Source organism: Heterocephalus glaber, unplaced genomic scaffold (genome assembly GCF_053883595.1).
Source record: "Heterocephalus glaber isolate CG9 unplaced genomic scaffold, H.glaber_assembly_v1.0 deba00001561, whole genome shotgun sequence".
Classification (NCBI taxonomy): domain Eukaryota; kingdom Metazoa; phylum Chordata; class Mammalia; order Rodentia; family Bathyergidae; genus Heterocephalus; species Heterocephalus glaber.
The window spans coordinates 6,812,511-6,829,819 of record NW_028258349.1 but is presented as its reverse complement, the minus strand read 5'-3'; the positions used below and the strand labels follow the sequence as shown (position 1 = coordinate 6,829,819).

Genomic DNA, 17,309 nt, shown 5'->3' with positions numbered 1-17,309 from the left:
TTGGGGCAGAGCGGGATGAGAAAGGACAGCCCCATCTGGGAGTCAGCCCTGTGCCATGGACAGGCTTTGAAACTCCAGCTGCAACAGAGCCTTCTTTAGTTTGAGGCTCCCTTTTTTTCTCTCTTGCAACCCTGCACACTCCTCTTGCAGCCCTGTGACCTCCCTACTTGGAGAAAGGACTCATCACCTGCATCTCTCCTTACCCCTCACCATGGGAAGATCTGGCAAATGAGACCTCAGAGGTCAGAACTTCATGGAGCAGACAGGTGGGTAGGGACAAGGGGAGCAGCAGAAGGAAATGGAACTTAGCTGTTGTAGAGACCACCATGACCACATTGGCCTTTGCCTGGATGCTCTCCATAGTCAGCGCAGCATGGCCCTCATGACACCCATGTCTTACAGATGGGCAGCAAACCAGGTCAGAAGGAATCTTGGGAGGTTCAATTCCCTGTGCCCAGAAAGATGCAAGCCCTAACCTCTTCCTGTTATAGCGTTCCTCCTTACAACCGGCTCTTCACGCACTGTACCAGGGAGAGTCAGAGTCTGGGTTTGCCACTTTATATTTAACTGTCAGGTGTTACTCTAGGGTGAATAAATGGGATTGTTTCCAAGACACCTCAGCCCCACTGCAGCAGCTCGTGGAGCTGTTTTAAGGATGGAATGTGTCTGTGTTCTTTACTGCAGCATTTAGTTTTTCTGGAATTACAGCTGAGAGAGTGAGATGAAATGCAATCAAATTCCATCCAAACACACCAAGGGAACCTAAAAACAACTAGGTTCATAAATGTGCTGAAGCCTCCAAGCCTTCTCAAACTCCTTGAAATTAATCCAATTTCCAGGAACATCTGCTTTGGCGGATTGTCCATTTTGCATTTAAATTTTGTAAAATAACAGCTGTTGGGAAATCAGAAATATCAGTAGATGCAAATCTGTGGAAATGACACTCCAGTGGCAACTTCATGTTAAGTCAGATGGTGCCACAGGAGACGTTGACTTCATCCTCGCTGAAGATTTCATTAGGGGATGCTGCCTACTATGGGTCAGCCGGGGGGTTTCTTCAGCAGGTCTGTGCCCTTATGTTTGATGTTCTAAAATTTCATGCCACAACTTCTCAGGAAATGCATAAGGACAGGTTTTAGGGGACAAGGGAAGTGTGTGTTAGCAGTAGCTAGAGAGTGTAGGTGGACAGACTGAGACTTGGTGAAGACTCTGGCATGCAGGCATGGTCTCCAACCTCAACTCTAGGCCCTGGCCAGAGGGTCCTCCAGCCTCTCCTCCAGGCATCTTCCTCCCTACTGTGTCCTCCTGCTCTCCTAGCTGCTGCTTGTGTCTTGACCATGACAGGCTCTGTCTCACCTCTCCTTTTGCACCTGCTGTTTCCTCTGCTCAGATTGCACCTCTCTGCTTTGCATAGCCCACTCTTTGCCATCCTCCCACTCTTGACCCAGTGTCACCTCCTTAGAGATGCCCTCCCTCCCCATGATGTCTCCAGGAGCCCCGGACCTCTCTATCTGTGTTGGTCAGCTTTCCATTGCTGTGACAAAATACTTGAGAAAAACAACCAAAGGGATGAAAGATTTATTTTTAGCTCATAGTTTCAGTCTGTGGTCACTTGGCTGTGTCGCTTGTGGGCCTGTGATGAGGTAGATTATGGGGTGGGAAGGGAGAAAGAGAGAGAGAGAGAGAGAGAGAGAGAGAGAGAGAGAGAGATATCATGATCCAGTCACTTTCCCAAAGCCCTACCTGTGGACAATGCTGCACCTAAGTCCAAGGCTTCAACACATGAGCCTTTTGGGAACATTCCTTCTCCAAACTATAACACTGTTCTTTTACCCTGCCTACTTTTTCCTCCCTTGAATTTATCTTTACTATAATTATATATATTATTTGCCGACTTGTTTATCATATGCTGCTTCTGTTAGCATCTGAGCCCTGAGACGCAGCCCCCCTGGCCCCAGTGGCATCTGTCCAATGAGAATGAGTGCTGCTGTTGCCTGGAAGTTGGCCTGGGAATCCCGCAGGGTCAGAGAGTGTGGGGGCCAGGCGTGGACTGCAGAGACCCTGGGATCAGGGTTTGTCACTGTTTTGTCTGATAAAATTTGAGAGGAGCAGGGTGTGGTGGCACATGCCTATAATGCCAGCACTCTGGAAGGCTGAAACTGCAGGATTGTGAACTCCAGTCTCACCAGCCTGGGCAACTTAGTGACTTAGTGATTCCCTGTCTCAGAGTTAAAAAGTGAAAAAGGACTGGTGATGCGCTCTGCAAAAGGCCCAGAGTTCAATCCCCAATAATCCCCCCTCCCTGCCAAAACTACACCTTAAAAGAACCATGTACTCAAGGCCACTGGATGTTTCAGGTTTACCTTTAGTCATCTGACCTGGCATTCTCAAAAGGATTCAGGTGAAATATAAAGGAACTTAAAAAATGTTTGACCCTAAAGTGTTTTTAGTATTGTAGGGAAAAATATATTAACTGACAAATTTTGCATCGAACTTTAACAAGCTAAATATTTGAGATTTGTTACAAAAATATGCCTAATTCAAGGGAAAGTCTAAAACCAGAATCTGACCCACTGACTGTTTTTTTGTTTTAGCATAAAGTTTTATTGGAACACAATCATGCTTGTTAGTGCACATATGAACAATGGCTGCTTTGGTGTTGTAATGGAAGAGCCAAGGAGTTGTGATGATGACTAGTGCTTGAAATGGCCCTTATAGAAACAGCAAACAGCAAATAATTGGCAAAAATCACTGAATTTAGGCTGAGGATTTAGCTCAGTGTTTCTGCCGCCTGCCTCGCAAGCACAAGGTCCCAAGGTCGATCCCCCGTGCCAAAACAAACAAACAAAAAATCACTGAATTTGCGAGGTTCAGATTGGTGCTGAGTGAGGCCGCATCTTGCAGTGTGTTACAGAGATGAACCTGCACCCTGAGCTCTGTGCCCCATCAACCTTGAGTCATGTCTGGCTTGCTGGGGCCATGTTTTACCCATCTGCATGATTGTAGCCCCCTTGCTTAGGGACTCAAAGCCTTCCTCTGACCTGTTAAAAGCCAAGTTAGAAATAGGGCCAGTTGCCCAACCTGAGGCAGGATAGCTTTATTGGGTGGTTCAAGGTAGAGCTATCTTCTAGCTAAGGAAAAGCAGACTCAAAAGACTTGTGGACTCCAGCAGAGTGAACTCCATGCTATGGCTGGACCAGAGCTCATAGCCAAGGATAGGCCGCTCCAAGGTGATCTGTTCACTTTTTAAACAGTGTTGTATAGGGAAAACTGCAGCTCAAAAACACCTCAGTGATAGACAAGGCAAAACAACAACAACAACACAATTGTGAAGACACCCAGAGAGACTACTTCTCCCAAAGCAAGTTCCTGATCCTCAGAGAGAGTTGGGATGGGTCTCGAGGAGACTGGAGAAGAAGGAGGAGGCCACTGTAATTAAGGCGAGGTGGCTGAGATTAGCTGAGAGCCCAGTCTTGCATGTGAATGGTAATTATACTCAGAGCAAAGGGCTGTTTGAAAGAATGACATAATAAAGCTCCAAACTGGTCAGTATAATTTCCCCTGACACTCAGTGTGTATGAATAAAACACACAGTCTAACAGTAGAGTAATCAGATTTGAAATATTCCTTTAATAATATGTTTGCCAGATCAAATATTAAAAATAGAAGATGGAGAAAAGGAGCAACCGTCCCCTGTGGTATCAGTTCCATAAATATTGCTTCATTAAGCTGTCTGCATCAGCTCAAAGAGATGGATTTTCAAGCGTGGCCAAGGTTCCAGACTGCTTGTTGCAATGAAGCAGAAGACTCCGTCTGGGCTGCCAGTGTCACCTCGCCTCCCTGTGCTGTGTCTGCCACTGTGGTGAGGGGCCATCAGTTAACAGCCAGAGCTGACCTGACATCTGCCCAAAGGACATGTGTTTATTTATTTGGAGTGAAGCCGCTCCCATCGGTGTACTAGTGGCTTCCATCCCAGCCAAACAGCAGGGAATTAATAATGATGGCATTTGACTTTCTTAAGACCTTCCTTTGGTAAAACCTGCATTCATCCTACTGGCATCTCTCTGATGTGGGGGACAGGATGTGGCAAACAGAGGCTTTCCTGCCATCTCAGGTCCATGGTTTATGAGGAGGACTGGAGGTGCCAGTTTTGATAGAGTGGTACATAAAGGGACTGAGTAGCTCCTGACTCTTTGAAGCGAGTCAGAAATACATTTGGACTATTGAGCTAGTTCTCAATTTAAGGTCACAAATATTTACCATTGGGCCCCAGGATCCATGCTAAAGAAGAAGAAGAGCTGCTCAAAAAACAATGGTCAGAAGTAGTCCTTTGATTAGGAGCAAGAAGCATCGCCTTGGTTCAGGCATAGTCCTGCCAACAAGTGTAAGCATGCTGAATTTCTACAAGAATGTGTAGATTTTATGTCAGGGATCCAGGATTAGTCAACTGTCAAAGATGCAGAGGTAAGTCTAACTCTGATTGGTGGTACAAAGAACCTTGATTCTTGAGTTCACGAAATCTTTGGTATCAACTTTACCTGTCCGTGGTAAAAACATAGACTTTGGGAAACAGAGCTCAGAAGAAAATTAAATGGTTAAATTTAGTCAAATCTTATTTGATCTTATAAGGTCAGAGAGCCAATTTGATTGGCTATTGAACATTTTAAAAAGAATTTATTTTGTAAATAAATGTTAATTACCTATTAGAGACTGGTGGGTGTTTCAGTGACTTAATGAATTCTGGGATGAATCAGACCATAACAAAATGACTCAACTTGGATGGGTGGGTGGAGAATCACTGCCATGGTTGCCTTCTGAAGCTTTGCTGCTTCCTTTTGTCCATAGATGTGCCGCAGGCTTGTGGCCAGTCAACACGATACTTCTTATCTGCTTCTATTTCTAGGTTACTGAAGTACTTTCCCCATTTCATGCACTACTTCCCCAACCACCTTCTCTTCCTGCTCTAGGATCCTGAAATTATGAGAGGCCAGGCAGGACTAGATGTCAGGTAATTGATACTGGTAGATGATGACACCTCTCCCCCTCTCCCTTCCACACCCTGGTAACACTTCCGATCCAGGGCCACTCAAATCTCCCTGGTCAACTTGTCACAGAACTGTGCTTTGTATAACTATGTCATCATCAGTTTGCCCATTGAAACTTTTGGGGGATCTGTTGATTTTGTGGGATGCCTAGCAAACCTATGGGTCTAGCTACGGGTGCTTCTTACGTGGCACAGCGACATTTCACCCCACTGCCCTCAGTGAGCTAAGTCCTACCTGCTCTTCCTCATTAGAAGGGCTTCTTTGATTGTCCCATATGCTCTCTCCTGTGGTAGCAGATGCTGTCACTGCCCCTCCTACATCCTCTTTGGTATGGCCATTCACATATACCATAGCTCTGACAGCAAGCACCAGGATTCTCCATCTGAGACCATTCTGTGGTCTCAAGGCAGCCAATCCCAGTCCCAATCCCAGCAGATGTTGGTGGATAAACACCCCAGCATCTTTGCCCCCTCTGTGGAACTGTCCTGAGGTGTGATCTGCAGTCTCCCAGAGGTGCCCAGGAGGACTGAGCTCCGGTTGCCCACAACAGCAGCCAGCTCACTAAGGCACCCCCCATTGGCTGCCTTTGCTTCCCTGCCTCACTCCCCACTCTGTTGTCTGTGATTGCTAGGATCATCTCATGATCCACATCTTGCTTAGAAATCCCTGTTGCAGGCTCTACTGTGGGGATCCCAGGTGAAGTCACAGGTCCCATGACCTCTTTGCACACTGACTTGTTCCGAGGACGTTCATTAGCTCAGCGAAGGTGCTGTGCTTGGATTGCAAAGTCATGATCACCAGTGCTCAGGTGTGACTCACTCTTTGGGGCTCATTTGTGGTGCCCTCTCCTCCATGAAGCTTTCCTACACAGTAGGCTCTCTCTGCAGGAACTCCTGGGTCTCCATTACATTGAGAAGTATAGATTGTGACGTCATTTGGTTCACTTGGTGTTCTGAGCTGTCTGTACTGTTTATTCTCTCTTTCTTTTCAGCTGAAACATGGAAGTCCGGCATGGTGACACGTGTCTCTAGCCCCAGCATTCCAAAGAATCGCAAGCTTGAGCCCAGCCTGGGAAACTTAGTGACTTTGTGAGACCCTATCTCAAAAAAAAAAGAAAAAAGAGGGGCCTGGAATTGTAGCTCAGTTGAAGGCTCTGGGTTCAATCCCCGGTGTCACAAACAAACAAATAAAAAACCAAGAAAATATAGGAAGAGCTTGTCCCAGGGGTTCACTCCAGGTCCTGTTCTTCCGCACAGTGGACTCCTGCTGGATGTGGTGTTGCTATCTGACTGGACACTCAAGCTGTTTAGTGGGAGATCTCTCATCCTCAGTGGCAGCATGGACCCCAGTGCCAAGGAACTCCCAGAAGACAAAGTTACACGTAATCAACTTCAGCCCCAAACAGACCAAAAAGCCCTCATTCTAGGGACATAGGCCATGTCCCCCAAGAGGCGGAAGGAAGGGGAATGGAATATGTTCCAGGATAATTCCACTGAATGCTCCAACTCTGCTGTTTGCCAGGGGGGCTCAGCCTTTGGCTGTGCTTTTCAGGTGCATCTCAGGGACTCCTCAGGGGCTCAGTGCCTCCTCTCCTGGGGTTTTCTTGTTAGCTTTGCTCAATTTAATATCAAGCTCCTGTTGGCCAGTTATTGGGGGTATGAAGACTTATAGATGAGCATTGCTCTTCTTAGGTCTAGTTGAATAGGGAAGTTGCTTTTTAGTTTTAGTACAAGAAGGTGGCCCCAGGTCAAGTTCCTACTGCTTGTGCTTACAGAGGAGAAAACTTCCTTCCCAGAGCAAGGGGTACTACCCATGGGGTACTGAGGACTCCATAGGACCACCTTTCCTACACCGTCTCCCAGTGAGGTCAGACTCCGTGTACCAGTGGCCTTGTCATCTGTAATCAAGGAGGGATTGCCCACTTACCAACCACCTGAAAGACGGTTTCCCTTTCCCTGCTGGGGCTCTGTAGGGTCCTCAGCACATAAGCATGTCTCAGAGCATCACTGGGAGGTGCCCAACATGAAGGGACATGTCTAGTTTTACAGTATGCATGGAGAGTTTGTCACACAGACCTGTCCATTAGATCTAGACCCTTACTAAAAGTATCCTGGATAATAAATCATCATTTCTTATTAAATGAAGAGGCATCCCCTTTCTCAGCATGGCTGTTCTCTTGTAATCATGATAAATGGCAAATCCCGGACAGGTGAATTTTAATAGGCATACAAATGCACTCAGATTAATTAGATTACATTTTTAAAAAACTTTTCTCTTTTGCTCCATAAATCTAAATGGGGGCCTCTAAAAGATAATAGCTATCCACACACTAAAATACATTATGACACAATAAAAGATTATTGATGCACATATGCAGTTAGACGTTATGTTGGACACAGCAGAATGGCATACAGATGTGGTGGGAGCTGTTCTGAAGTGAGCATTTGCTGGCTGTGGTTAATGGGACCTCCCTGGCCAAAAAAGTGTGCGGGGTGAGTGGACGGATGGAACTCAGTGTCTATTTCTACCTCCGAGCAGATCTCTGAAGTTGGCAATATTTCCCTTTCAAAAGCAAGTGGCTAGATTAGAGACATATTGTGCAAACCCTGGTCGTTATCTTCTGGCTGAGAAATAAAAGATACTGTCTGACGGCCACAGAGAACTGTGGTGTTGGGGGGAGAACAGCGTCAGCAGATAAGCCTTGAGACTGAGGAGGCCCAGCTGTCACTTCTTTTCCCCCATTAAGTTTATTGGTACATTTTAGGTATAAAATAGAGTTACATTCATCATACATGAGTCTCTTGGTTCTTATTTGTTTCCCCTTCCCCTGCCCTCCCTTCACCCCCTCCACCCTTCCCTATTTGCAATGACTTTATTTCCATTTTTTTCTTTTCCCTTCTTTCCTTTCCCCTACCCCTCCCACTTACCCTACTCCTTTAGACCTTTTCTTCCTATTACATAATAGCAATTATACATTTTTAAAATTACAGTATCAAGATCTAGGAGACATTACCACAGATTTTACAGAATTTAAAAGGATATAGAAAGCATATTACAAAAATCTTTTTTTTCCCCATTAAGTTTATTGGTCCATTTTAGGTATAAAATACAGTTACATTCATCATTGGGATCTTGTACCATTACATGAGTCTCTTGGTTCTCATTTTTGTCCCCTTCCCTTGCCCTACCTTCACCCCCTCCACCCTTCCCCATTTGCAAAGACTTTGTTTCCATTTTTTTCCTCTTCTCATATTTTTTCCTTTCCCTTTCTCCCTTCCCCTACCCCTCCCAATTCCCCTGCTCTTTTAGACCTTTTCTTCCTGTTACACAATATCATTTATACATTTTTAAAATTATAATATTAAGATCTAGGAGACATTACCACAGATTTTTACAGAATTTAAAAGGGTGTAGAAAGCATATTACAAAAATCTGTTTTGAAATAAATTTGACAACTTCTAAGAAGTACCTTGGAAGACAAACTAATGAAACTAACTCTGGAGGAAATATAAAATTTGAATAACACCTATTAAAGAAAGTATTTTCCTAGCTTGAAAACCTACCTATATGACAACAGCAGGCTCATATACATTTTAACTAATAAATTATATTAAACATTTAAAGCAGAGAAAAGAAGGAACACTTTTCCTCTCACTTTAGGAAATCAACATTGTGCTAATCCTAAAACTGGATAAAGATAATAGAAGAAAAAAGTATGAACATAGATAGAAATTTGTTTAACAAAACAAACTATTAGAAGTCAGACCTGGCAGGATGTAGAAAGTGGTTTTATTATAGGGATGGCAGTGTTGGTTCAGCACTGGAAGGTCCACCCCCAAAAGTCATCATTTTAACAGGAAAGGAGAAAGCCAAATGATCCTGTCACTAGTTAGAGAAAAAGTATTGGACTAAATTCTACAGCTGTTTATGGTAAAACCAGCTGTCACTTTTAAATCTCACCTTCTTTCTCTACATCTGACCCCCAGTGTTGTGATTTCCAAGTCGAGAAAAGAAATGTTCCACCATGAAGGAAACATACAATGACCTTTATGAAACGTTTAGCATTTAGAAATGGCTAAAAGGCAGACAAAGACAGTGGGGAAGGAGAAGAATAATTAAGAGCTCAATTTATCATGATCACAACCCGTGATAGTCAACAGTGTGTGAGCATTGTATGGAGTCGACAGCATCTCAGTGGATCTTCAGCCACCCTGTGAGACAGGCATTGCTACGAAGATGGAAATGAACTAGGAAAATGAGGTTCAGGGAGGAGGATCCATTTGGTAGATATGGCAAATAAAATATAGGATTCCCAGGTAAATTCAAATTTGAGATAAACAGCAGATCATTTCTTAGTATAAGCATGTCCTGCATGTAAAAGATTGTTTTCTGTTTATGTGAGATTCACATAGAACTAGACTGGACTAGGGCCGGGGATTTAGCTCAGTGGTTTCGCTTCCATGCAGCACAAGTGCAAGGACCCAAGTTCGATCCCCAGTATCAAAAAAAGAACTAGACTGGACTGATTTAGGTCCACTTCAATGTGGTTGTTTTGGTGGTTTCATCCTAAATTTCCTGCCCACCTGGTCACTAAACTAAACTTCAGGCTGACTCTTTCTGTCAAATGGGCTGTGGTATCAGAAACAGCAATTTGCCATTCTTGTTGGCTGACCATGTATGTGGTGGGAATATAGAAAGGCTCATCTCATCGTGGTGTGCAGCTGGCACTCAAATCCTGTACTGTTAAGAAGTTTAGTGGAAGAGAGTGACCTCTATTTATGGTAGCACCTTGGTCACAGCACATCCTGTTGCTGGCACACTGAGGAGGGGCAGCATTGACGCTGGGCTTGGGGAATGTGGGGTAGCTGGGTTCCCATGGTGTCTGTCACTCTTGAGTCACTGAAGTGTGATCAGTGGGGCTTCCCTGTTTCTGGCCTCCCACTCACCAGCCTGTGTGCATAAAGCTATTATTCCTCTGCTATCTTTCCTTTCAAATCGCTCCAAATCCCAGCAAATAAACTGTGTGTCAGCCCAGAGCATTTGCTTCTTCTTGTGCTGGCTCTGTCACCTCTTTCAGTTTTGATAACATCTGTGAAGGATAAAATTCATACTCAAAGCATCCTTAGAGTTTCTCTCTCATTCCCTCTGATCTGTAGCTCCCTGCAGCTCAGGGAATTACACCCTACTGTCCATGTTTTCAATCTGTTAGGCAGGAGTTTTCTTCTGAAAGCCCGACTCCAATAAGAGACTGTGTATATTTAAAGACCTTAATTAAGGGTTATCAGTCAGAATATCCATTACAAGTCTGAGCTTTGAAGCTTAGGACTTAGACTCTTTAGTTTTCAACATGTTTTGAAATGTGACATTTGGATATATGGCCCATGAAGATTCTTCCTTGCAAAAAAGAGGGGGTTCACATTAAGGTAGTAAATATAGGTGAATTCCAAATGTAGTTGATATGTAGACATTGGAGAAAGAGGAACCCATGCTTAATGAAAACAGAAAGAAGAGTTAATGGAGAGGAGAAGGAAGAGGAAGAGGAGAAGCAGGAGGAGGAAGACTCTGGCCAGCGAGGCTGTGTCTGCTCTTGGGGAAAGTGCAGCCAGGTTCAAAGAGGTGAAGTGCACCCCACAAACCTGAAAAATGACTTTCTTCTGCTTTCATTCATTCGCCTATCACCTATGTGCCTTTAATTTGAAAAATTGCAAAAACATAGGAAATCACAAAGACAGCATAACTCCATTTGTTTATTTAACAGACTTATTGAGAAAAACATAGATTCCCATTTAATTCCATTAGGCATTAGGGTGCATAATTCCTATAATTCCGAGGTAATATAGAACAACTCATGCTGTAAATTTAGCTTTTATTAAGCTAATTATCTTAAAATGAAATGAACCTACGTCTGACTGTGATGTTTACCTGGGGAAGTGTTTATTGAAACTACTGCTAGTGATTAATTTCTGATTTAAGCTAGAAGTTTTGGTGGTTTATTTCAGTTTCAGCTGGAAGTGACTGCTTACTTCTGCGGTCTACCTCTGCTGTGGACACTGGCTGCTTGTGTGTTCCCCTGAGGTCCCCCTCTCTCCTTCCTTCATCAGCTCTAGGCTTTGTGAGGAGAGGAAAATGTGCAGAGTGCTGGTGGGTCTTTTTATTTTTCTTCCTCTGTGCTCCTTAATCATGATATAGCAATTTGACTGGATTAAGTCACCTAGCAGATTAATAAAACATACTTTGGGGTGTGTGTGGGGTGTTTCCAGAGATGATTGGCATGTAGGCCAACAAATTGAGGGAGAAGACCAAACCTGATTGTAGGCAGCACCATCCAATAGGCTTGCATCCTGGATAGAATGAAAGGGGAAGAAGGAGGAAGTCAGCCTGTGTTGGAAAAGCTCCATTCTGCTTGACGGGGCATCTTCTGCTACTTGTTTCACCTGTAGACTCCAGCGTCCTCAGCCTTTCTCTGCATATTTACACGGAGACTCTCCAGGGAGCTTCCAGGGCTTCAGTCTCAGACTGCTGCCGCCTCCTCAATCCCTCTCATTCTTCAGCCTCCAGCTTCTTGGGTTGAGCAGCTACTAGATTGCTCTTCAATGAATAGATAGCCATTGTATAGTCTCTCAACTCTGATTCTTTAAGCCTACCTAATCAATGTCCTTGCTTAATTATATATATAAAGTGTTGACTTTGTTCCTCTAGTGAACACTAACACAACCTTCTAGAATGCTGATGGTAAGGAATAGAGCATCTTATTTTCTTACTTTATTAAAGTGTAATGCACAATTTGGTATCAGTCACCTCATTGAAGTCATTTTGATGTGGGAATCTATTTAATTGAACCTATTTAATTCAATAGTCACTGTGCTGGGAATGGGGCAGAAGAAATGAGTTCATGGTAATCTAACAGCATGGATCAACCTCTCAGGTGTCATGCTGGTCAAATGCAGATAGACATGAGGAAGTGTTCTGCCTCAGTCCATTTATATGAAGTTTGGTGACAGCCAGCACTAAGCTGCCATGTCAGGAGGATGGGTGGTTGCCTAGGGTGTTATGTCAGGATGTGATTGAAAGGGACAAAAGGAGCTTTCTGGGGAGACAGAAATGTTCTATATATTGATGAAAGTTGGGGTTACATGAGTGTAATTTATGGGTGAGTATTTTTAAAATTCATGGAACTGTACACTTAAATGGTTGCATCTTAATGCATATAAACTAGAACTCAATAAATTATTGCATTAAGTTTTAAAAAACATGAGTAAGAATTTGTCACACACACACACACACACACACACACACACACACACATGAGAACTACATGCTGCCTGAGCCCAGGAGGGGACTGAATGATTAATGCTGTGTGGATTGGGGGAGTGGGAGGGGACTAGGAAAGCTACTGTTAAATGTTAGATGGGCAGTGCAGGAAAAGGCAATTTATTTTTTATTTATTTTATTTTTTTATTAAATTCTTTTATTGGTACATTGTAGGTATACAACACAATTACATTTCTCATTGGGAATTGTACTTTTACACACTGCATCTTGGTTCTTATTTTTCCCCCATTCCTAGCCCTTCTTTCATGCCCTCCACCCTTCCCTATTTACAAAGACTTTATTTCCATTTTTTCCATTTCTCATCATTTTTCCTTTCCCTTCTTTCCTTTCCCCTGCCCCTCCCACTACCCCTACACCTTTGGACCTTTTCTTCCTATTTTACATTATCAATTATTCATTCTAATCATTGGTACATTTTAGGTATACAATATAATGACATCCATCATTGGAAATTTGCACCTTTACATAGTCTCTCTTGGGTCTTATTTTTCACCCTTGCCCAGCCCTCCCTTCAACCCCTCCATTCCTCCCTATTTACAAAGATTTTGTTTCTATTTTTCCATTTTCTCATATTAATCCCATTCCCTTCTGTCCTTTCCTCTAGCCCTCCCACTTCCTTCCCCTTTGCCCCTTTTCTTCCTATTTCACATTACCAATTATACATTTAGTCCTTATTTACACTTTCAGTTTCTCACACCAGAGAAACTATTCGGAATTTATTCATGTGTGTCCTATTTATTTCACTTAAGAGTATCGCCTCAATGTGCATCCACTTAGCTATAAATGTCTCTAATTTCTCATTTTTTGTGGCTGAGTAGTACTCCATTTTATAAAAACACCACATTTTCTTTATCCAGTCTCCAGTTGATGGGCATTTGGGCTGTTTCCAAGTTTTAGCTATCACAAACTGTGCTGCTATGAACATGGGCGCACATATATCACTGTGGTATGATTCTTTTAATTCTTTGGGGAAGATCCCCAGCAGTGGAATAATGGGGTCAAATGGGACTTCCAGTCCTAGTTCTTTGAGGTATCTCCATACTGATTTCCACAGTGCTTGCACCAGTCTACACTCCCACCGGCAGTGGAGCAGGGTTCCTCTTTCCCCACAGCCCTGCCAACATTTGTTATTGGTTGATTTCATGATAGCAGCCATTCTTTCTGGAGTGAAGTGGAATCTCAGCATTGTTTTCATTTGCATCTCTCGGATGACCAGTGATGTTGAGCATTTTTTTCATGTATTTATTTGCTATTTCTACTTCTTTGTGTGAGAAATGTCTGTTCATTTCAGATGCCCATGTTTGGATTGGGTCTTTAAATTTGGGAGGTCTGATCTTTTTAAGTTCTTTATAGATTCGAGATAGTAGACTTTTGTCTGAGGAAGAGCAGGTGAAGATTTTTTCCCACATTGTGGGTTGTCTCTTCACACTGCTGGTGGTTTCTCTTGCTGTGCAGAAGCCTTTTAATAAGAAGAGATCCCACTTGTTGATTGTTTGTGATAGTTCATGGGCAACTGAGGTTTTGTTCATAAAATCTTTTCCTACACTGATGTCTTCAAGGGTTCTACCTAACCTCTGTTCCAACTGTTTCAGAGTTTCTATTTTAATATTTATATCTTTAATCCATTTGGATTTTAGTTTAGTGCATGGTGAGAGATACAGGTCTAGTTTCACTCTTTGGCAAGTTGAAGCCCAATTTAGGAGAAGGCAGTTTAGATGGAGGAACAGTCTCAGTCTACTCGATTATCAGACATTTGGCCCATATCTACTCTTCCTGAAGATAGAGACGCTAATGGAGAAGGAACAGTCCTTGGCCAGAAGGAGCTCACTTTGTGGTGGAAAATGACCAACAGAGGATAAAGTGCATGAATAAAGGGATGGATGACTGAAACGCCAGTGGTTTAGGCACAGAGAGTGATGCTTGTGACCAGGGGATGGTGGGGGGGCCAAGTCTTGGCTGGGCTAAGATGCCACCATTCCACTCTAAAGCCAAAAGAGGAGGCAATTTCAGCTTGGGGAGGAATGGAGTTGTGGCATGCTCAGATCACAATTCGTGACCTGGCTGTGTGGCTGGTTACATCTGTGTCTTCTGTCACCAAGGGGCAGGCAAGATTGAACAGAAGACAGGCACACCATGACAAATTGGTCATCCAGCTGAGCCCAGTCTATGTTATCCTTTTGTTAAATGTCTAGTGGATGGATAAACAAGATGTGCCATAGCCATACAATGGAATATTATTCAACTAATACAATAAAAAGATACATGCTACAAAATGGATGAACTTCAACAACACTAAGTGAAGTGAAAGGAGCCAGTCACAAATGACCATGTATTGTGTAATTCCATTTATATGAAATATCCAGAATAGGCAAATACATAGGACAGATAGTAGATTAGTGGTTGCCTTGAGTGGGTGTTGACTACTAATGGGTACAAATTTTCTTGCTGAGATGATGCAAGTGTTCTAAAATTAGATTGTGGTGATGGTCAAACAACTCTTTATTGTACTCTTTAAGTAAGTGAATGATAATCTAAACTGCATTTCAATAAAGGTGTGTTAAAAAACATTGGATTTTTTTTTTAGTTTAACAATTATACTTTGTAAATAAAATCCAGACATTCAGCTTATCTTGGAGGGAGAAAGGATCTTAATTTATTTTCTGTTGCTGTAACAGATACCCAAGACTAGGTACATTATAAGGAAGAGAGATTTATTTGGTCAATGGCTCTGGAGGCTGGGAAGTCTGACAGCATGGCCCTGGCATCTGAGTCTTATCCCGTGGTACAAGGTGAATGGGCAAGAGAGGGTGAAGCTTGCTCCCATAACAAATCCCTTTTTGTGACAACTGACACTCTTCTGTGATCCCGATACTGACCATGCAGAAGAGCCTTCATGGCCTCCCTAATCACTGCTCAGTAGTGCCCACCAGGCAACACTACTGCACTGGGGATAAAGTTCTAAATACATGAATTTTGGGAGATACATTTACACTGTACTATAGAGGAAGAGAGTGACAGTGAGGAGAGAGGAGAGAGAGAGAGAGAGAGAGAGAGAGAGAGAGAGGTTGGTCCAGACTTTGGCAACTCGACGTGTAGATCCCATGTCATCAGTGTAACTGGGTGATAGATGAGGCTGTCTACTTTACCACGGTCCCCATGACATCATGACTTGTTCCTGTGGCTGTTTGCCCTTGTGACTTCCTAGTTTAGACAAACATGGGAAACACGGAAACAAAACACTCAGCATCAATGTCTGGATCCTATGATGGAACCAGACAGTAGCATGATGCTGTGAACAAAACAAATATGACTCCTGACAAGGTAAAATAAAACCAGAGTCAATGCTATTCTACATTCCAAGAACCAGAGTGATTGTTTTCCTGCTTACTGGTCTCTCGGCACACCAGCCTGCAGGACTTTAACCCTGACCAGGTACATCTTAGCAAACACTGAGAATGCCCAAGAGATTTGTTCTCCCTTCTAGTGAGGAGGAAATGGAGACAATGAAGTAATTCTCTTACTATACTTTGTCCTATGGTCTTGGTGAACACCCAAGTGTCTGTCCGAGACCAGAGGAGAATTGAGGCCTAATTGGCCTCCTCTGTGAGCACAAAGGAGAAAGGCTGCACTCAGGAGTGACTGCATATTGCAAGTTCTAGGGAAAATGTAAGTGAGCTGAGGTTAAGTTGTTTACCTGAATATGTACTAATGGATATTGGAAAGCAGATGGATCTTGTGTTACTTTGATTGCTTGTACCTATGTTTGGGTGAATAAAGGCAAGATGAGCCAGAGGCAGTGTTGGGGGGGCTCCTCTGCCGACTAGAGCCAGGAGCCCCTCTGGCTGCCCGCCTGTTAAACTGACTCGTTTCTCTTTGTCATTCATCCTCATTCGCCTGGGGGTCAGGGAAAACAAAGCGTTGGGTCTAGGTCCTGGCACAAGGATAGCCAGGTAGGTCAGCTAGAGGTGGCACCCCAATGTAGGGCTCATAGGGCTCAGACGCCCTCTCTGCTTAGGGGGAAAAATGGCATGAACTAAGGGAAGGAGACACATGCCAGAGAAGTCTGCACACCTAGCCACTCCTCTTGCAGACATTTACTGAATGTTTACTACGTGCCAGTGTGCTACTAGGTGATTTTAATTTCACGTTGGTGCCCTACCTTGAGATATACGGTGTAGTATGTTTGCTTCTCACCTAGCGGCACACTTCTCTTTCTCTTCTTTCCTCTTTTCCTACTTTCTTCTCTTCCTTCCCTCTTTCCCTTCTTCCTTTCATTCATTCATTATTTAGTGCTCAAATGTGGAAGTTACTAGGGAAACAATAATGAGCACCACACATTAAAAATTCCAGCTTTCGTCAAGCTTCATTTCTAGTGTGGAAAACCACAGCAAATAAGATACATAAGCAAATTACATACTACGTCAGATGGAGATAAAGGGTTTTGTTATTTTTTTTCAAGTAGAACTGCTGAGTGAAATGTAATGTGAATTTATTCATTTATTTGTTACTGATATTTATTTTTCAGTTGATATATAAAATTGTATATATTTACAATGTATAATGACATTCAATTATATCGTACACACTGTAGAAATATTAAATCAAGCTAATTATCCATTAACTTCCATATTTGTCATTTTGTTGTGTAGTGAGAAAATCTTTCAGCAATTTTTGAGGACACAATATATTTTTATGAACTATAATAACCAGGTTTTACTATATATCTCCTGAATGTGTCAGTGAAATTTTGTGTCCTTTGAGTAACATCTTCCCAACCTCCCTACTTCCCACCCTCCCCTTAACCCTACACCAGCCTCTGTTAGCTATCATTTTGCTCTACTTCTATGGCTTCCACCATTTTATTGTTGGTACTGGGGATCGAACTCAGGACCTTGCGTTTGCAAGGCATGCAGCAGAACCACTGAGCTAAAT

At 43.1% G+C, this 17,309-nt stretch overlaps 1 long non-coding RNA gene across 8 annotated transcripts in view; it reads left to right on the top strand.

Moving 5' to 3' along the window:
• LOC110344758 (uncharacterized) overlaps positions 1-17,309 on the top strand; it is a 211,954-nt gene that overhangs the window by 151,380 nt on the left and 43,265 nt on the right. For 7 of the 8 annotated variants that reach the window (XR_015443044.1, XR_015443041.1, XR_015443040.1 and 4 more), the window contains exon 3: positions 6,037-6,596. The exons of the other annotated variant lie outside the window; for it this stretch is intronic. This is a non-coding gene — a long non-coding RNA (uncharacterized LOC110344758). The remainder of the gene's footprint in view (positions 1-6,036; positions 6,597-17,309) is intronic. 8 annotated transcript variants of the gene reach the window in all.